We start from the raw sequence: 23,280 nt of genomic DNA on the forward strand, positions 1-23,280 counted from the left end.
AAAACAACACACACACACACACACACACACACACACACACACACACACACACACACACATGCACATACACACACACACACACATGCACCACACACACATGCACCACACACACACACACACACACACACACACACACACACACACACACACACACACACACACACAGTCTATGTCTGTGATTTGAACTCCTACCTCAAGTTATCACACTACAGCAGTATGCAGTTATGGGACGACACAGAGATTACTGGCTACAACTCTCCCAAAGGTGTATTTCTTACAGTGGATGACATCAGCAGGCTTGTCATAGTTGGGCTATGGGGAGGGCAGTGTGTGTGCTTGGGCAATAACCCATTCATCTAGGGGTTGACACGCCACATGCGGGCACACACAAGGTCATATTTCACAGGTACGTGTATACAGCTGCTAGATTACTACTTCCTTGTACAGTCATGTTGCACAGATAGCATATGCACCACATAGTCTGTAATGCTGACAGATACTGGTGGCTAGTATCTGCAGTGAGTGACATCTGAACCTCATGTGGTTGGAGACCTTTGGCTGTGTGCTGGTTTGGACAGGCCTGTATGGCTCCTTGCCACAGTTACCCTCTTCCATACATCTATGTATGTCTATCTTTGGCTTATTATAGTGTGTTGTCCTTACATATATGTCTGTATTCAAATCCACTGTGTGTGCAAGGCATGAGTAGTGCATACTGACGAGTGTCTGCACTAACAACTGCGACTGCCAAATATGTTTGATCCACTGGTGTTTGCAGACATGGTCTTCATGTGTTTAAGTGTGTAAGCATGCCCAGTATGACCTTTCAGTATGTTGTTGACTGACATTGCCTTCATTTCTCTAAGTGTGTGAGCATGCCCAGTATGCCCATCTGTATTTAATGTGTGGATCGAGTCCAGGTAGTTTGTACTGCAGTGCTGATCTTTGTGTTGTGCACAACAGGTAGCATGCTGTTTCTGCAGGGTATCCATCGAGCATTTGGCATTGACTGTTATTACATTTCTGCATAGGATGGGGGCTCTCCTGGCTATTTTTACATTTCTACACAGGATTGGCAGGGCACAGATGACTTATTACATTACTATGTAGGATGAAGTACACCTGACACTTGTACACATTTGCTATGACTGTACTGGCATGTCAGGTACCCATTTCATTCAGTATCCTTACCTATCTTGATGACTAGAGGCATACCAGTGTACTAGAGATCGTGAGCTTTGGTTCCTCTACATATTAGTAAGAAGGTCTGACTTCCTACCCTTAAGAACTAAGAACTCACTGCCTGACCTGTTGTAGTCTCTGTAGGCATAGGGGGAGGTTAACCATAACCATCATTCAGGGCCATAGCACAGGCTCTGTTTGGGTTTGTCCTACACCTGTCCTGCTGGCTGAGACTGTTGGGTGAATCACCCTGACTGGCATGTATGAGTCATATGGACACACATGTCACCCAGCACTTTTCCTGCAGTGGGTTCTGTCACCCTGTGTAGTACTGGCTACTATGGTGACTCCAGTATATGTTACAGATGTCATGGTGCCACTATGGGTGTCTACTTTCTGCCATAACATTCAGCCACCCACCTCCCTGCATGCTCACATCCATACCATAGATACAGGTAACGACACATTCTACTCCATTTGGCAATTGGTAGGTTGATTGACTTACCTTGATGGTGTGCCAGAATTGCAGATGGCGCTGGAGGACTGCCTGTGTCGGATGCACATACTACACTCCCTATACATGGTTGAGCACAGGTAGCATCATGTTTGGCATCCCTTTTGCTGTATATGCGAATCAGAGAGAGGTGTCATTCCGTGGGTCCCTACTGTGTCAGTGTATGTGCTATGCCTTGTCTCTTTGCCGCAGCCTCAACATACTGGGCATGCCTCCATCTGCCTGCTGGGGCAGGCTCAGGTTGTTCCTCCTCCGAAGTCACTCTGTGCCTGTGCAGGCCTTGGAATTGGTGGGGGCTGTGTGGCCCCGCCCCATGCTGTTCCTGCTGCAGCTGTTTCTGCAGGACTGCGTCATATTGTGTAGAATGGCACATACCATAACAATTTGGGTACATGTAGCTGGTGAGTACTGCAAGGCTCCACCAGATGTGTCCAGACACCATAACTGTAACTCCGAGCATCCCAAACACGGCTATTACAAGTTTGGTCTGTGCATGCGTCTCATTATGTCGTTCCTGTTCAGGTGTGTGTGCATTTCTGATGAGTGTCATCAGCTACGGCTCCAGTGTGTAACCAGCATCCCACACTAGGTGACTGTAGGGGATGTTCCCATTGGCAAATCTCTGGTACAGCTGCATCAGATGCCATATGTGGTAATCGTGATAGCTTCCAGGGCAGCCAACACACACCACATCACCTCGGCCAGCTCCCCAAAGTACACCCCTCACTCACACACATGGTGTCAAATGTATGGCCCACCCTCGGCCTCTGGCAAACCAACATCACACCCTGTGCATATGAAGATACCTGTGCCTCATCCCTGTCATCCATACCATTGATGCAGGGACAGGCTGATATGGTTTTGATGCACATGGTGACTGTACAACAGTGTACCACAGTACTGCAGTGTAACATGTAGGGAGTTCAGTGTGAGGCATATTTGGCAGGTAGTGTAGCCATTCAGCAATGATGCCTTATAGCTGTTAGTAACACTAGTTGGTTGTGGTTTCTATAATATTATCCAGTTGTGTTATAGGTGTATATGCATCAGCACTAGGATGCCCTGTGCATATTATGATACCTGTGCCCCATCCCTGTCATCCATACCATTGATGCAGGGACAGGTTGATATGGTTCTGATGCACATGGTGACTGTACAACAGTGTACCACAGTACTGCAGTTTTACATGTTGTAGGGAGTAGAGTGTGAGGCATATTTGGCAGGTAGTGTAGCCATCCAGCAATGATGCCTTATAGCTGTTAATAACAATGGTTGGTTGTGGTCTCTATAATGTTATCCAGTTGTGTTGTAGGTGTACATGTGTCAGCACTGAAATGCCCTGTGCATATGATGATACCTGTGCCCCCATCCCTGTCATCCATACCATTGATGCTGGGGCAGGCTCATATGGTTCTGATGCACACAGTAACTGTGCAACAGTGTACCACAGTACTGTAGTGTAATGTGTTGTAGGGAGTACAGTGTGAGGTATATTTGGTAGGTAGTGTAGCCATCCAGCAATGATGCATTATAGCTGTTAGTAACACTGGTTGATTGCAGTCCCTATAATGTTATCCATGTGTGTTGTAGGTGTACATGTGTCAGCATGAGGATGGGCTGCAGTCATATTGCACAGTGGGGTATGTCACTGTGCTGACACCATGGCTGTGACATATCTGGGGTACAGTCGAACACATTTCACAGGTTACTAAACCGGTTATTGCCTGTGCCACATGGACAGGTAGCCTGCTGAGGAGTGTATACCCTGAAACCTGATGTAGACCCATCCACATACATGCACACTGTTACTTGCCAACACTGGGACTAGACCCCTACCTAGCTATGTCATGATACTGATGTGTGTGGCTTACATTGCACTCAATGCACAGCGTTTAGGGTGAGGTGTGTCCCAGGTTACATGGTACATGCAGAACATCCCCTGATATGTACAGTATGCTAATGGGGGGTGTAATGGGTGTATTTGGATGATACGTAGTGTGACATACCATCATATACACATTTACAGACACATAACAGCCAGACACACATCTGAGATACCAGGGCCTATTGCTGCTAACTAACTTGACTGTGTCTCCAATGTGTTACAGGTAGGCTGCACACATCACATGCATAACTGGCTTGGATTGTGGTAACAGTTACCTGTATGATTGATGGTGACAGTGGTAACCATAATGTGGTGCATGGCACATATACCTGATATACCTTTGTGCAATAACAGTGTATACACCACCCACATGCCCCACTGGGACACATGTACACCTACAACACACATGGATAACATTATAGGGACTGCAATCAACCAGTGTTACTAACAGCTATAATGCATCATTGCTGGATGGCTACACTACCTACCAAATATACCTCACACTGTACTCCCTGAAACCCATGATGACACTCTTCCATACCCACCATCACACATTGGCCACAACTGCAATACAACCCATAGTATACCCCAAAATTGATACTACAGGGATATGCATCTCATGCACATGCCACATGTGTAGTAGGGCGTCAATCGAATGTAGGTTGCCTGTACATATCCCAGCTGGATACCTGCCATCTTCACATCTGTACAGGGAATGACAGTCATCAGCTAGGCAGGTAGCTATGCAGTACCATGAGTGCGTTGACAGACCAGTAAGGGGTATATACTGTGACGCAGCTCACACACCAGGGATAGAACAGGGAGATTTTGGTGCCCAGCCATGCTCGCAGGTGTGCCTGTTGTCAGTAATACATTAAGCACTCTGCTCTTGCCTGTGTTAGCAATATCAACAGTAGTACTGCCATAATACACTACATGCCAGTGTGACAGCATGTACCCTGGGCTACTACACCTGTATGTATCACATTCACATAGATAACAGTGCTGTACAGGCCTCATATATGTCTGTGTCCCATACATCACACTTACACCACTTGCTACTGTAACAACAGCAATTAGGTGCATGTATTGTACATGACATTACATACACTTATTATAGGTTATCAGACTGGGTTGTGTGTCTTGATTTCCAGGGCTAAGCTATGCTTAGCAAGTATCAACATTGCTGCAATATAACAGCTAAGCTGATTTGCGCACTGGTAAGCAGAGCCTACACTGTGTAAGTGCTTGTACGTTTACCCATAGCTTAGCACTGCTTAGCTTCACGCAAACCTGCGCAAACCCGCTTAAAGCTGCTCAAAACTGCCTTAACCACTCTGTATCGACAGCCCTTGTCCTGCCCAGCAACAAAATGAACAGCCCTTGCAGATCTTGAACCCAGAACCCTTTACACTGGAGTCACAACACTTAACTACTATGCCATGACCACTGTGAAGACTGCTGCTGTTTTACCACTACAGCTGTCAATACACATATTGAGTAGTATTGAACATTTGCCTGTAGTTCCTAACTTGTGTAGTCCTTGTTATTAATATGACTGTTGCATCACAAATGTTTTCTCATAATGTGCACATAGCAGATACACACAGTGAGATAAATATGGGAGGGTATACACAACCGTGATGTTTACTCATGACAAGAATATGGTTGTATACATATTATAGTTCTATATATAGCTACATGTACATACACATGTATACTCATACATATGTCTGTATACACATCTGTATAGTGCTATATATATATGGCCATGTGTACATCTCTGTATGTATATATATATATATATATATATATATATATATATATATATATACACACACACACACACACACACACACACACACACACACACACACACACACACACACACACACACATGTATATATACTTATGTGTATATATAGGTATACATATATGTATATATAGATATATGTGTATATAGCTATATATGTATGCACATCCTATGTGTACAGGTATGCCTAGTTATGTTGGTATATATGTAGATATCTATAACTATATGTGCATACATATCTATTCTGATATACCTACTACTGTCAATATAGCTGTAGATATCCATATGTATAAGTGCATATGTATCACTATCTGTATATGTGTAGACATATATTGCTCTGTATATGTATATATCTGGGTGTGTATATGTATATCTATGTACATATACATACCCATCTATATATGTCGATATGTATATGTGTAATTATATGTACATATATTTACACCATATATCCTGAACATGGAGTGTATCCCTGTCTCAGCTCCTATAGTCCCAACTTCATAGTGCAAGGGGATGTCAGGTATGTATAGCAGGTATAGTAGTAGACTATTGCTACTGTAATAGGGATTGTCTTTACAGACATGGTGTGCATGGGAGGTCACATCTGCTTTTCACATGTGCGCCATTGGCTACTGACAGACATCCTAAGGACATAATAGTACAGTACCGCTGCTAGCACATAATGCCCCTATGGACTGCAGCAGAGATATTGACCAATATATGTGGACATTCTGACACACTCTGTACAGTCCAGAGGTATACACAGAACCCCGTAGTGCAAAACATGTGGACCAAGCCTGACAATATGGATGTTAGCCATGTAGATGGGTATAACACTTAACGACTTGTATACATTTGCCCCATAGGTTATGCATTCACACACCCCAGTCTGTCCTGACACATAACCGCTGGTATAGGGGTGCCATGGCCACATACTACCCACTAGATATTGACATACATCTGTACAGCATCCTACTCCCCTATCTGACATACGTGACTGTTAAGGGAGGCCCGACAGCAGTAAATCTGGCAAGTGTCTGGACATGACATCTCACTGCTAAGTACACTAAACTGCTAGGCATGTAACAATGCACTGTACAGGCTACAGGAAGACTGGCTCAACACTGGCCTACATCTCCTATTCGGGAATGCAGATGTACCTGCATATATAGCAGGCTCTACAGGCATGTCACAGCACAGGGTAAGATACACCTGTGTGAAAGTGCATAACCCCAACCAATGTGAACACAGCCACAGCCACATATGGTAAGCTAGCATAATATTACAGTATATGGACTATCTGTTGAAGACCATTCTCATATGTGCCACTCACAGACTAACCCTACATATACTAGGCCGCTACACAGTGTGGTCTGATACCTGTCTGTACTATGGGACATGTGTGTGTATGGCCATACAAATATGTAAGCCAATATGGTAACATATAGTGGAGCAGCATGTAACATCAGATAGGATGGGACCTAGAACAATGACATCTACCACAGTTTGTACACAGGTCAAAGTACATATTAACAATACACACACTGTCAACATTCGCCATAAGTACACAGACCTCAGTACTGTACAAACAACCACAAAATATCCAGGTTATGTCATCAAATATAACCACTACTGTACATAACATGTGTAGCAGTCTGATATCTCACTGGCTTGTTATCAAATATGATGACACTAATTATGGTGTACAGCACATATGCACCTCTTAATGCATGACATATGTACAAAGGTTTTCAGAGTTGTGGCTGGAAGCACATACACAGGGCCAATATTAACATGTTGCTGTGATAACCTCATACATTTACTGTTGTAACAGGATTTGTTGTAACATATGTCCTATGAAGGATATGAAGTCAGTAACTGTCATGGCTTTCAACATCTACAGACTGCAATCCTCAAACTAACTTCTGCATTTCACAGATAGATGCTCTGTGAGTAACATGTGCAACCAAAGGCTCCACACACTGCCCAGTCTGCAGATGACTCTACAGATGGGGATTCCTCATAAACATAAAACTGACATGGCAGGTATTAAAACATGTAGGACAGCCATATCCACACTCACACTGTTAAACCAGCATTACTCCAAATGCAGTATAGCAGCACTTACAGTCTGTAGTCAGGTCAGACACCCACCTCTCCTGTGTGTTGCCCTGTTTCCACAGTGTATGTTGTTAGATGTAAATCCCCAATCCATCTGAGATGCTGTTTGCCAAACAACAGATCGAGTTCCTGCTCACAGTGAATGAAAAGGCCCAACACCAACATGATGTCCCTAGATATTGGAGTATGTTTCCATGCAATTGGCTATGGGAATGTTACCACAGCTGTTCCGCATGCAATCAGCTAGGGGAGGGCTGCAATTCATGCAGAGGCCATCAGCTGATCATGAGCATCACTTAAATACACATGCTGCTGCCTAAGCAAAGCAGGTGTAGGTCTCCACATCCGCCAGAGTGGGAGTGAGAGAGGCAGGCAGAGGCAAAGACATGTCAGGGAGGGGTGAGAGAGTAAAACCTAAGTATGTTTGTGTCACACCTACCAGCACAGGGTATCAAACCCCTGCCGACTATGTAGTGCTATCACATTTCTATGCAGTTATTGGATGCGTCACATAGGTTACATGTTGTGGAGCCCTCAGAACATATATGTGATGGCGAGTGACATCTGCAACAGGGATATGGAAGCTATACAGAAGGTGTAGTACATGTGTCTGTCCACATGAACAGGTGCCAGTGTGAACACAGCTACATTCTCACAGGGACACACACACATTGACACACTTGGCAGGGCAGGAATACAACCCATCACTAGTGAGTTTGCCACAACACATTACTGTGCAGGTATCACATGCACTACAGGGATCGTATGGAGGTTATATGGGCAAAGGGTATGGGGAGGTGTCTGACATCAGACAGCATGCTTCAGTATGCCACTAGGGGTTGTAGTGAGTGTGAATGTGAACATATTCATCATACAATACACACACACACACACACACACACACACACACACACACACACACACACACACACACACAGTGCCAGTACTGACATGCATGGGTGCATTGATTCACAGGTGTGAAGTGGTCAACTGTGCCAGACAGCTGTACACGGATAGGTAATGAGTACACCTTAGCATCAGGTCACATGACAATAGTCTGCTTGTGGCTCAGGGGTGTGGATTCTGGATTTGCCCACACAGGTGGGTATTGAATTTACCATCCAGTCACCTGGGTGACTGTTGCATGTGGGCAATGCTGTGCATTGCTGGCCATGTATGTGTTCCTTAGTTTATGACATGGGCAGTGTCTGTGATGTGCACACCTACCACATGCATGTACAGTGACATGTGGAACTGTACCTCGGGTGTCTGGCCCTTGTTGTGCACACAGATTATATCATCAGATGTACCAGTCCTGGCCTCATGTGGTTGGAACTGGTAATGGACAGCAGGTTTACACTGCACGTACATTGATAGCTTGCTAACAGCATTCCCTGGTGTCAGTGGCATCTGTCCATACAGTGTGTGTTTTCAGGTATGGTATGTCCTTTGTGGATCACATTTGATGGCACCACGGGTGCTGCAGGTGTCTAGTGGGGAACATGGGGAAGGTGCACTGTCTTCATGTACATGCCTATTGGACAGATGGACAGGGTGCCATGCCCTCTGTAGTCCACTGCAATCACTCCATAGTTACTATCAGTGGGCAATATGCAGTGTACTACCAACAAAGCGGCTGTTGCCTAGGCAAGTGTGTGTGTGTATGAGGCATGGGTTGAGTGTGTTTTCTGGCTAATACTAGGGTTGCTAACTTTGTTTGCCTAGCCTTGATGTCACATGTATGGGTATGGATCTGCACCCCACCCTCTCAGCTATTTCACACCTGTTATCCCTGTATGGTGGATATTGTGATATATACTAGGGCCACCATATAAGAAATTTGCAAAGCCCGCTCCACATTGGGTCCACTTGTTACACGCTCACAACCACCTCCACACAGGATATGAGTTACAAACACACACACACACACACACACACACACACACACACACACACACACACACACACACACACACACACACACACATCACACACATCATGTCTGGGATTAGAGCTCCTACCTAACTATTTTATTGCAGTACAGCAGTATGCAGTTATAGTATGCGCCACGGAGATTACTGGAGTACTCCTTCCCCAAAGGTGTATTTCACATTGGATGACATCAGCAGGATTGCCAAAGTAGGGCATTCGAATTGTAGTGAGTGTGGCTAGGCTAACATGCACTGCTCCCTACACAGACATTGACACACACAAAACATCCACAACCATGTGTGGGTATAGAATCCCTAACAGAGGTCTATATCACACTACAGCATGAAGCTGTTATAGGATGCACCATGGGGATTACTGGAGAATTTTTTCCCCAAAGGTGTATTTCACAGTGAATGAGAACAGGATTGCCAAAGTAGGGCATTTGAAATGTACTGAGTGTGACTAGCCAAAAATGCATTGCTCCCTACACAGACATTGAAACACACATAACATCCAGAACTGCCATGGGTGGAATAGAACTCTACCAGAGTTCTATATCGCACTATAGCAGTACGCAGTTATGGCACACACTACAGAGATTACTGGGTTACATCCTTTCCAGAGTGGTATTTATAGGTGGATGACATCATCAGCCTTACCAAAGTATAGCATTCGAATTGTATGTAGTGTGACCACCCTAGAAAACATTGCTCTCTACACAGAGTCAGACAGACACACACACACATGCCATGTCTAGGATTAGAACTCCTACCTAACTAATATATCATACTATGGCAGTATACAGTTACAGTACACGCTATGGAGATTACTGGGCTACAACCTTCCCAGAGGTGGATTTCTAGGTGGATGACATCAGCAGCATTGCCAAAGTAGAGCATATGAACTGTATAGAGTGTGACTATGCTAAAAAGCATTTCTCTGTACACAGACAGAGTCAGACAGACACACACACACTTGTCAAGTCTGGGATTAGAACTACTATCTAACTAATGTATCACACTACAGCAGTACGCAGTTATGGCATGTGCTATGGAGATTACTGGGCTACAATATTCCCAGAGGTGTTTTTCTAGGTGGATGACATCAGCATCCTTACCAAAGTAGAGCATTTCAATTGTAGGGATTGTGACTACCCTAAAAAGCATTGCTCTCTACACAGACAGACACACACACACACACACACACACACACACACACACACACATGCACATACACACACACGCACACATGCACCACACACACATGCACCACACACACACACACACACACACACACACACACACACACACACACACACACACACACACACACACACACACACACACACACACAAACATACACACACACACATACACACACACACAGTTGCCATGTCTGTGATTTGAACTCCTACCTAACAAGTTTATCACACTACAGCAGTATGCAGTTATGGGACGCACCACAGAGATTACTGGGCTACAACTCTCCCAAAGGTGTATTTCACAGTGGATGACATCAGCAGGCTTGTCATAGTTGGGCTATGGGGAGGGCAGTGTGTGTGCTTGGGCAATAACCCATTCATCTAGGGGTTGACACGCCACATGCGGGCACACACAAGGTCATATTTCACAGGTACGTGTATACAGCTGCTAGATTACTACTTCCTTGTACAGTCATGTTGCACAGATAGCATATGCACCACATAGTCTGTAATGCTGACAGATACTGGTGGCTAGTATCTGCAGTGAGTGACATCTGAACCTCATGTGGTTGGAGACCTTTGGCTGTGTGCTGGTTTGGACAGGCCTGTATGGCTCCTTGTCACATTTACCCTCTTCCATACATCTATGTATGTCTACCCTTGGCTTATTATAGTGTGTTGTCCTTACATATATGTCTGTATTCCTATCCACTGTGTGTGCAAGGCATGAGTGGTGCATACTGACGAGTGTCTGCACTAACAACTGCGACTGCCAAATATGTTTGATCCACTGGTGTTTGCAGACATGGTCTTCATGTGTTTAAGTGTGTAAGCATGCCCAGTATGACCTTTCAGTATGTTGTTGACTGACATTGCCTTCATTTCTCTAAGTGTGTGAGCATGCCCAGTATGCCCATCTGTATTTAATGTGTGGATCGAGTCCAGGTAGTTTGTACTGCAGTGCTGATCTTTGTGTTGTACACCGACAGGTAGCATGCTGTTTCTGCAGGGTATCCATCGAGCATTTGGCATTGACTGTTATTACATTTCTGCATAGGATGGGGGGGGGGCTCACCTGGCTATTTATACATTTCTACACAGGATTGGGGGCACACCTGACTTATTACATTACTACGTAGGATGGGGGGCACACCTGTCTATTTCTACATTTCTACACAGGATTGGGAGGGCACACCTGACTTATTACATTACTATGTAGGATGGGGGGCACACCTGACACTTGTACACATTTGCTATGACTGTACTGGCATGTCAGGTACTCCATTTCATTCTGTATTCTTACCTATCTTGCTGACTAGAGGCATACCAGTGTACTACAGATCGTAGCTTTGGTTGCCCTACATATTAGTGTCTGACTTCCTACCCTTAAGAACTAAGAACTCACTGCCTGACCTGTTGTAGTCTCTGTAGGCATAGGGGGGAGGTTAACCATAACCATCATTCAGGGGCCATAGCACAGGCTCTGTTTGGGTTTGTCTACACCTGTCCTGCTGGCTGAGACTGTTGGGTATGTGAATCACCCTGACTGGCATGTATGAGTCATATGGACACACATGTCACCCAGCACTTTTCCTGCAGTGGGTTCTGTCACCCTGTGTAGTACTGGCTACTATGGTGACTCCAGTATATGTTACAGATGTCATGGTGCCACTATGGGTGTCTACTTTCTGCTGCCATAACATTCAGCCACCCAATTCCCTTGCATGCTCACATCCATACCATAGATACAGGTAACGACACATTCTACTCCATTTGGCAATTGGTAGGTTGATTGACTTACCTTGATGGTGTACCAGAATTGCAGATGGTGCTGGAGGACTGCCTGTGTCGGATGCACATACTACACTCCCTATACATGGTTGAGCACAGGTAGCATCATGTTTTGCATCCCTTTTGCTGTATGTGCGAATCAGAGAGAGGTGTCATTCCCTGGGTCCCTACTGTGTCAGTGTATGTGCTATGCCTTGTCTCTTTGCCGCAGCCTCAACATACTGGGCATGCCTCCATCTGCCTGCTGGGGCAGGCTCAGGTTGTTCCTCCTCCGAGTCACTCTGTGCCTGTGCAGGCCTTGGAATTGGTGGGGGGCTGTGTGGCCCTGCCCCATGCTGTTCCTGCTGCAGCTGTTTCTGCAGGATCATATTGTGTAGAATGGCACATACCATAACAATTTGGGTACATGTAGCTGGTGAGTACTGCAAGGCTCCACCAGATGTGTCCAGACACCATAACTGTAACCTGAGCATCCCAAACACGCGCTCTATTACAAGTTTGGTCTGTGCATGCGTCTCATTATGTCGTTCCTGTTCAGGTGTGTGTGCATTTCTGATGAGTGTCATCAGCTACGGCTCCAGTGTGTAACCAGCATCCCACACTAGGTGACTGTAGGGGATGTTCCCATTGGCAAATCTCTGGTACAGCTGCATCAGATGCCATATGTGGTAATCGTGATAGCTTCCAGGGCAGCCAGCACACATTCATTATAATGCCCTGGGCATCACAGATGACCTGGCAGTCGATGTAAGGGATGCTCCTTTGGTTGATGTAGGCCCTACACTGATCACCAGGTGGTGCTTTTATGCATATGTGCGTGCAGTCTGTAGCACCCACTACCTCAGGGTATTCTGCTATCTGGTGGTAGAGACGCATATTGCTGGTCAACACCTCACGGGTGTTGGGGAAATATAAGTGCTCAATGGTATGTGCTGACATGGCATCCAGGATCTGGTAGAATACTCTGGATGCTGATGCATGTGAAATTCCCATTATATCCCCAGTTGCGCTTTGGGAGGTACCTGTGGCTAGTATTCCTAGGCATACACATACCTTGGTATCCAGTGGGATGGGTTTCCCTCGGTCAGTTTGGTGTGTCAGGTGTGGCCAGCACAGCTCAACAATTTGCTGTAGGAAGTCTCTGTCTGGATCTAGGACTATTGAAAGAAAGTTCAATAGTCTGAATCCACAATCATTGAATGCACTTTAACAAAAGTGCTTTCACCGAAAAAGCACTTTCGTTAAAGTGTGTTTAAAAAAATATATATATATATTACTTTTACGTTTTTGCAGGGGGGGCAAGCCCCCCTGCACCCCCCTACTTAAATATTCTCACTCCGAGGTCACCCTACAGTAGGGAAAAGGGAATTTTTGCCCAGCTGAATCTGTTTTGGTTATGTTGCTGTTCGGTGATCCGTATGGATCCTCTCTGTCCACCCTACAGAGCTCCACTATCGCCAGCTCATGTAGCCCCTGGTAGGTTACCCAGGGTCTGTACACCCTTCTCCATCTCTTCACTGTGGGTTGGTTTACAGCATTCACATCCTCACCACCCTCAGCCTCTTGCACATGTTGTTCTATGTTGCCTGCTGCAGCCCCTCTCATTTTGCAGGTTTGTTTGTTAAAATTTCCCCACTTGTATACACTGGTGGTGTAGAGTGTGGGAAAAACCAGAGGGGAAGGTGTTTGCATAGTTTATAGTAGTGTTCTGGGCGGGGCTGGTCTGCTGCCTGTGTAATTGGCTGATTCTGATACATATCACCTGCCTGCTATGCTAGTTCTCCTTGATTACCTTCCTTCTGCTGTTTTCCCTTCCCACTGCCTTCCTGTTTAAGCTCGGGAGTGCGATGCACAAACAGAGTGCTCACATGTGCACAGTGCTGCTATTTCCTGGTTTAACTTTCTTTTTCTTCCTTTCAAACTCGGTGCATGGCACACACACTCGCTTAGGCAATGTAAAGAATGCTAGGCAGAGTCAGCCACACCCCCCTAGCTCAGCTGGGCTAAGCTAGGAGAAAACCCGAGCCACAGGGCTCCAATACACTTACAGTATGCTTGACATCCCCCCAGGATGTCAGCTAACTTCAAGGCTTGCACCAAGCTATTCCTACTCTTACACTGTTGAGACCTGACTCACATGCTGGGGAAAACTGAGATTCACTATCATTCCCCTCATTTGCATAGGATTTGCTGCTAACGCATAGTTACATATCTCACACTGAGCCTCACCCCTTAGCAACCACTACTCACTGGCCATGTTGTCTTCTGGCTGCCATTGACTTGCATGGCAGAATACTGATTTCAGTTAGAATGCTTAATTTAGGTTTATTTTGATATTTTCCCCCGATCCCGTTTGCGCGCTGCTGCCCTACGCTTAAACAGCCGAAGTCGGCTAAAAAAATAAAGGTTGATTTTTGTACTTTTTTACTGTTTGCAATGCCAATGGCCTTATACTTGGCCAATGGCATGCTTACAACATGATATATAGCCTTTATTTGGAGCTGCCACAGCTTCATTTTGGATTGTGCAGAAATGTACTTGGTTACTAACCGAGTACATTTCTGCAGATTGCAGTAGTCCTGCATGGCCAGTTGCAAGCTTCTTGGATTGCAAAATCTCCTCATTTGCATAGATTTCTCCTGCAAATGGGTTAATTTGCATACAGGGGCTTAGTCCGTGCAGGATTAGTGCTGGAGCACTTGTGCACGTCCCTGCAGGCTGTTCCTGGATCACATGGCAGAGATATTGCCTACTAGAGCTCCTGCACCAATCTTGCATGCCGTGCAAGGCATAGAGAATCTGGTGGTATGACTTGTACAATTTTAATTTTGTTAGTGGTGCAATTGGTGATGTTTTCATTCTCAGTAATTTTATCAATTCCACTAGACCTCTTTAGTTCATATTTTTGATTGAGCTGCATTCTGCTTTATTTATAGTTATGGGTGCTTTCAAGTCCAAATATTATGGCTACATGTATGCTGGTTATGACAGCTACTACCATTTGTATCCCTGCTGCTGACTGAAGCAATGTTGTATCAGCTCTAGGTAGATTGTTTTCTCTGTTTAATTAGGTTAATCTTTCAAAAGCTAACCTGTGTGTGGTTTTAGGATATGACTGTAGGGACAGGGAACTAGCAGTCTATGGTTTCTTATTGTCATTGTTATTTCGAAATTTACTTTAATAATTAGGGAGTTTCAAGAAGTCTTTGTACATATAAAATGCAGACACAAATTGTTCTATAGGTTATATTTGGACAAGTCTGAACTATGTAAGTGGAGAGTCAGGTGGATGTTTTGTCTCGGTGATTATATGTGGATCACCCTTATGGTTACCAGTTTCAAAGAAGCAAATTATGGAATTTCATTTTGGAATATGCATGCTGTGTAGGTAACCAACAAAAGGAAGTTCTTCTGACACCTACTTTATAATATGGACACTGATGTCTTATACAAGTAATCTACATGTTCCAGTCGTAATTTGATTCCATATGGGAAAAAAATGGGTTCTGCTCATCTTTGCTTCAGGTAAATTTAAAACATTTATGGTGTGTGTGTGGACAGTAGCTATCTAAATAAAAAAGAATGTTTGCTTACATGCAAAAGAAACCATATAAGATTGTTTTGTTACTGTAGAAAGTATATGTCCACTATTATATTGTTCTATTACATCAGCTTCTATATAAGCACCTTGTTCAGGTAGACCTAATGTTTTGAAACACTTGTTTCAAATAGTAGCTATGTTCATTGACCATGACAATAATTTTAGGGTAGGACTGGAATTTGAACGTGGCTCACTATTGAATAAAAAGAGGTCTCTAACTATGCACAGCAAATATGGTAATTTATTGTTGCAGGATTTTATCCATATGTGTGACATTTTTGACTGCTATCATGTTTTGCTCCCTTATGAACAGAACTTTATTTTCTTTTGAGCTTCTCTTAAGTCTTGGTGAAGAATATTTATTTTCTTATTTCTAAGTCTTATAATAAGTCCAGGTCAATTTATGTCTAGGAGCCATGTGTGTTTTATGTCCACTCTTTAATTTGTCTTAAATTTGACATTGCTGCTAGTATATATATTTGACTATCATTTGGAGGTTAAACCCTTCCATGGGATTCATAAAGGTTACCAGTAAGTGTAAACTTATTGTAAGCTTTAAGAGTAAATAGGTAGGGATGTTCTTGAATATAGAACATGTACACTAAGTGTACACTTACTGGTAGCCTTTATGAATTCCTGCTTAAGGAAAATGTTTTAATGGTCAAATTCTATTTATAAGCAATATATATTTTCTGGTCCTCCTGAAAACAACATTGTATTTGGCATTGACACGATGACCTTTAACTCATTACATCTGAGTGACACATCCAGGTGCATCTGCAGTTAACTCCTGCTGACACCTGTAGGTGTCAAATATTATTTGTTCATGTTTGCATCAATAATTCCAAAACCATGCTATGTACAAGTTCTTAAACAATTTTGTCTTAAGGTTTACACAATGGCAAACTCAACTGCATTAATATTTCACTTCTGTCTAGAGCAGGTAAAATATATTAACTGTTGTTTTTATGATATTAGTTTATATTGAAATAGTTTTCACATTTTTTTTAAATATCTCAACAACCAAGTAACACAGACAGAACTCCATAGCCTCATATGAAGGCTCTCAGCTAGATGAATAAAATGATGCTGATAGTATGTATGCAACTTGAGTAGTTTGTAAGCAACTTACAATATCTCACCAAGTATTACAAATGCAAACTGAAAATAAACACATCACCCACCAATGGATAAATGCTCCTTAGCCAAAAAAGTGCAAAGTAACTATAATAAATATAAACGCTCAGGAGCAACCCAGCACAGAACCAAAAGTTCAGCATATATCTATGCACTCGAGGTATAGTCTCGAACAATGATAGTATTTGAAATTCCAACAGCAAATTACAAATGTAACATTGACTATGTTTACTCCAACTTATAAAATTCAGTTTAAGACCTAGAACCTCAAGAATAATATCACTATAAAAACTGTTTGTGCTGAAGGGTTTGCCATTTATACTTTTTTCATAAACACTGTCTTTCCAAATGTATGAACATTTGTTTGAAATGTGAGGACATAATTTGATTCTGTCAAAAGGCTTAGGCTTCGGCCATTGAAAATTGCAATGCAAACTTCCTGATCTCCATTCCAGTGAACGAATTAAAGCAATAAGTTGAAACATTCTTATTTGCAAACTAAAACATCCAACAAAATGCAAAAGAAAACTACTTTTATGTTAAAAAAATAAACATTTTCACTTAATGAATTAAGAAGTGCTTGTGATCAATATTAAATATTTCAAAGAGTTCTCAACATCTGCTAAAAGCTGTTCATGCATCTTCCCAAACTATTTTATGAAACATGAATAGGTGTCAGTATGCAAACTCGACTTTATTCCCTTTATATTACTGGTAAAGTTACTTAGCCTGAATAATGGTGCAAACAATGTTTCCTCAATTAAAACAACAAGAACCTATATATTTATCTTCTAGCTACATTACAAACCTTTAATGAGATTTTTCTAATATTCATGCTAATGGGAATTTACAAGCAGTGTCAAATAGTGTCAAACTTTTTAAAATATTGTTTTCAATTTATCATATTTTAATCTGTCACATGGATTTATATACATTAATACAAATAAAAAAGTAACAGTTTACTGTGTATATATATATATATATATATATATATATATACATATATATATATACATATATATATATATATATATATATATATATATATATATATATATATATATATATATTTTTTTTTTCTTTTAAACAATTTTCCTTCACTCTAACATTACAAAAATTAATCAATTCCTGCCTGCCCTTACACCTCCCTCATCCTCCTGAATGTTTTTTCTACATGTATTATTCCCACAAATACCAATCCTTTCTATGAAACTTCCTCCTTCTATTTTAAGGATACAATCTCCAGTGCTTTTATCTCCTTTACAATATTCAGAAATTCCTTTATTTCTGGAATAGATATTGGTTTCCATTTTCAAATTACTTTTTGGCAGCTAATAACTCTAAACCTTACTTTGATTAGTCAATTCTCATCCTATATCCCAGCTCAAAAAAGTAATGTCCTTAGTTACAACCATTTCTTCCACCAACATTTCAGTCAAAGTATTCCCTAGGTAATATTTGAAATCTACCAACACATTACATTCCCCAAAACATTTTCCTAACTACGTATAATTTTTTCTAAAACATTTTCAGCATTTCTTATCTATCTGAGGAAAACTCCTCTGATGTCTACTCAAGGTATGAAAATACATATGCAAAGACTTTGATGCAAATTTTTTAAACATTCTAGAGTCTGTTGCAAAGTTGGGAGCTTTGCAAATTTCTTCCAATTATTACTTTATGTTTAAGGAAGTAGATGAAAAGGCTGTCTTACTTAACAAGCACTTTTCTCTTTAGGAAGCTAGGGACAAAATCTCTACTCTTAAACCAGGTAAAACACAGAGGTCTGAGGGATTTGCTGATTCTGTCTGCAGAAACTTCAAGCATTATTTTGATACATTGCTAATATTATTTAATTACATTATTTTTTTTTAAAAAAGCAAACCCCAAAAAAAAATTTTGGGCAATTTTGGGTGATTCCCCTTTTAAATTCCAAGTTTGGCCTTTGAAACCCGGAGCTTAAAACAAAATTTAACAAAGGGGGTTTAATTTTTTAAAAATAAACCCCCCAAAAAAAAGGAACAATTAAGGGGTTTTTCCCCTTTAAAAATTTGGAAACCCTTTTAATGAATTTTTCCTTTTTTTTTTTGGGATCTAAAACCAAAAACTTTTTTATAATTTATTTTTCCCCCCTAAAAAGTTGTCCATTCAACCCCTTTCCTTTTACCAAATTTCAAAAAAATTTTAGGAATTTTAAATCCAACAATTAATTCCCCTTTTCCAAATCTAATTTTTTTTAAAATTTTCTTTCTTTCTTCTTAAAAAACACACCAAAAAAAAACAAAACACAAAAAACAATCTTTGGTTTTTTCCCTTTTATTTAATTTTGGGAAAATAAAATTTTCAAAAAGAAATTTTTTTAGGGAAGAAAGGGGGAAAAAATTTACCTTTAAACCCTAAAACACCTTTTTTGAGGGGGTTTTTGTTTTCAAAAACTTTAACTTTTTCAAATTCCAATTTTTTAAGGGAAAAAAAAACTGAAAAACATTTAAAAAAGGGTTAAATTAGAAATTATTCTTTTCACCCTTTTTTGAAAAATTTTTAACAAAAAAAAATTATTTAAAACCCCAAAATAGAAAATCATCCATTTATTTATTTTAAACAAGTAAAATTTTTTTTTGGGTGAAAAAAATTTTTACCCTTTTTTTTTATTTAAGCTAAAATTTTTTTCTGATTACAAATTTACAAATTAAATTTTTCTTTCCAAACCAAAGAAATTTTAATGGCCCAAAGGAATATTTTGTCCTTTTTTTTGTTCTAAATTTTTTCCCCTTTCTTTTAAAAAAAAACAACAAACCCAAACAACAAAAAACCAAAAAAACCTTTTTTTAGAATTTTTCAAAAACAAAGAAGGCTTTTAGACTTTAAAAATCTTTTTTTTCCATACCATTCCCGAAAAACCCTAAAGTTAATTTTAAGGGAAAAAAAATATAAGCCAAAACTTTTTAGAACTTAAATTGAAATTTAAAATTTTTATTCTGGGTTAAAAATTTTGAAAAAAAAAATTCAAAAACCCTTTTTAAAAAATTTTCCTTTAAATTTTTTCAATAAAAAATTTTTGGGGGTTTTAAAAACCTTTTTTTTAGTAATTTTTAAATTTTTCATAAACGAAATTTTTTTTTCCACAAAATATAAACAAAAATTTTCCTAGTCTTTATTTTTATACTCACCTGAAACCCAAAATTTTATAAGTAAAAAACAATCAAAAAGGGGCAGTTAAATCCCAAAAGGCTAAATTTTTAAATTTTAAAAAAAAAACTTTGTAAAAGTTATTTAAAGAAAACACTGATCAGGAACCAGGGAATGGGTGGGGTTCCCCGGGGTTGTGTTTGTTTCCCATGAAAACCTTTCCAAAAGGGGGATTTTTAAATTACACCCGCAGTTAGGGCAGCTGTTTAATCTTAGCCTCACCTCAGGATATGTGCCCAAGGAGTGGCATACGGCAATGGTGGACCCACTTCACAAAGGAGGTGCCTCCACCAACCCCGGAAACTACCATCCCATCAGCTTGACAAGCCTGTTCGGCTGAGCTATGGAGAGGATCATAATGGGAATTATAAATGAAGACATAGGGGACTTGCAGACGTTGGATCCAATCCAGTTTGGCTTTGTCAAGGGCAGATCATGCCTTTTAAACTTGGTTGACTTTTTCAGGACAGTCACCCAGGCCATTGACGTGGGCAAGGCAGTCCACACAGCCTACCTTGACCTGGCAAAGGCTTTCGACACAATACCCCACTCAGGTATCATTGAAAACATCACCAGCTTCATTGTGAACCCATACATCACAGCATGGGTTGCAAACTGGCTAAGTGACGGAACACACAGGGTCACAGTTGCTGGTGCCATGTCACACTCCAGAGCTGTCACACGTGGTGTCCCACAGGGCTCAGTCCCGGGCCCACATTTGTTCAGCATCTACTTTTCAGACGTACGAGCAAACACAGGAGGATTATGGCTGACAAAGTTTGAAGATGACTGCAAACTGGGAAGCTTAATTGGAAACCCATCTGACACAGACATCCTTCAGAAGGGTCTCATAGACACAGATAACTGGTGCCAGAGCCATGGCCTTACATTAAACGCTAAACAATGCATAGTCATACCCTTCGGGAACAACAGGGTTTCACCTAGTTCCCATCTAGGTGGCAATCCTCTAAGCACAGAAGAGGTTATCAGGGTCCTGGGCACCCAGGTTGACAGTAATATTTCGTTTGACACTCACATTGCCAGAGTAGGCCTGGGGCAGTTACTGCTATTAGGACAGAGGTGTGACCTGGTAGTGTCAGGGTGCTGCTGTGGGCTTTGACCCTGTTTTCTATTACAGCACTGATATCTACATTCTCTATACTGTGTGCGTTTACACTGCACTCCATTTATACTTCTGGCATTGGGTAGCATTACATCTAGGTTACTATCGCCAGGTACCTATGAGGGAGGTTTGTGTTTTTTGTGGTTTATGATTGGTGTGGGTGGATGTTAGTCGGGTCCACAGGTGTGCATATGGTACATGGTATTACATTACTTAACACATGGCATTCATGCCTCAGGTGGTGCTGCAGGGCTGCCTCTGTCGGATGCACATACTACACTCCTGTACATGTTTGGAAGCAGGTTGTGTCATGTTAGGCATCCCTGTTACTATATGAGTGAGTCAGAGCGGGTATCAGTCCCAGTGTTCCTACTGACCAAGTGTATGTGCTATGTGTTGCCTCTTTGCCAAGGCCAGGGCATACTGGGCATGCCTCCTTCTGCCTACTGGGACAAGGTCAGGTTGTTCCTCCTCCGAGTCACCCTCTGCCTGTGGTGGCCTTGGCAATGGTGGGGGGATGTTAGGCCCAGCCCTGTGCTGGTCCTGCTGCAGCTGTTTCCGCAGGATCATATTGTGTAGCATAGCACATATCATGACCATTTGGGTACTTGTAGTTGGCGTGTACTGCAAGGCTCCACCAGATGTGTCCAGACACCAGAACCGTGACTTGAGCAGCCCAAACACATGCTCTATGACATTACGTGTTTGTGCGTGTGCCTCATTATGGCGTTCCTGTTCAGGTGTGTGTGCATTTCTGATGGGTGTCATCAGCCACGGCTCAAGTGCATAACCTGCATCCCCCACTAGGTGTCCGTGTGGGAAGTCCCCACTGGCAAATGATTGGTACAGCTGCGTCAGATGCCAGATGTGGGAATCGTGGTAGCTCCCAGGGCAGCCAGCACACACATTCATTATTATGCCCTGGGCATCACACATGACCTGGCAGTTGATGGAGGGGTATCCCTTGCGGTTAATGTAGACTCTACCCCGCTCACCAGCTGGTGCTTTGATGCGTCACGGCGTGCAGTCTATTGCACCCAGCACCTCAGGGTATCCCGCTATTTGCTGGAAGAGACGATATTGCTGGCCACAACCTCACGGTCATTAGGGACATATATATGATCACTGACATGTGCTGACATGGCATCCAGGAACTGGTGCAGTACCCTGGAGGCTGATGCCTGTGATATCCCCATCATATCACCAGTTGGTCTCTGGAAGGTACCTGTTGCTAGTATTCTTAGGCCAACACATACCTTGGTTTCCACTGGGATGGGTCTCTGTTGGTTCTGTGTGTGAGATGTGGCCTGCACAGCTCAACAATCTGCTGCAGAAGGTCTCTGTCCACTCTGTAGCGCTCTACTATCTCCAGCTCATGTAACCCATGGTAGGTGACCCTGGGCCTGTATACTCTTCTCCTTCTCCTCACTCTGGGCTGTCTGTCGGCATCTGCATTGACACCACCCTCAGCAATTCGCCTTTGCCTGATTATAACAGCTTATGGCAGCCCCTAGCATTTCTGCTCTGAGTTCAGCTTTTTCAGTTTTCAATTCTGATAGCTTACTTTCTTGCAGTATCTCTTGTGAGAAACACCCTGCACTGCTCTTTGGAGTGTTTTAAGTGCTGGGTTGGGCTTCTAGTCTGCCTGCATAATTGCCTGCTTCCAATTGTTTCAAACAATTAACTGCAGCAGTATCCTCTGGCAGTTTCCCTGTAATTTAGTTGTTTCCTGTTTCCTCTCTGTTTCCTGAGGGGGAGCAATGTGCACACCAGCTTAAACATGCTCACAGT

The sequence above is a fragment of the Protopterus annectens genome, chromosome 2.part1, assembly GCF_019279795.1.
Source record: "Protopterus annectens isolate FY-2018-M chromosome 2.part1, PAN1.0, whole genome shotgun sequence".
NCBI classification, from domain to species: Eukaryota; Metazoa; Chordata; order Ceratodontiformes; family Protopteridae; genus Protopterus; species Protopterus annectens.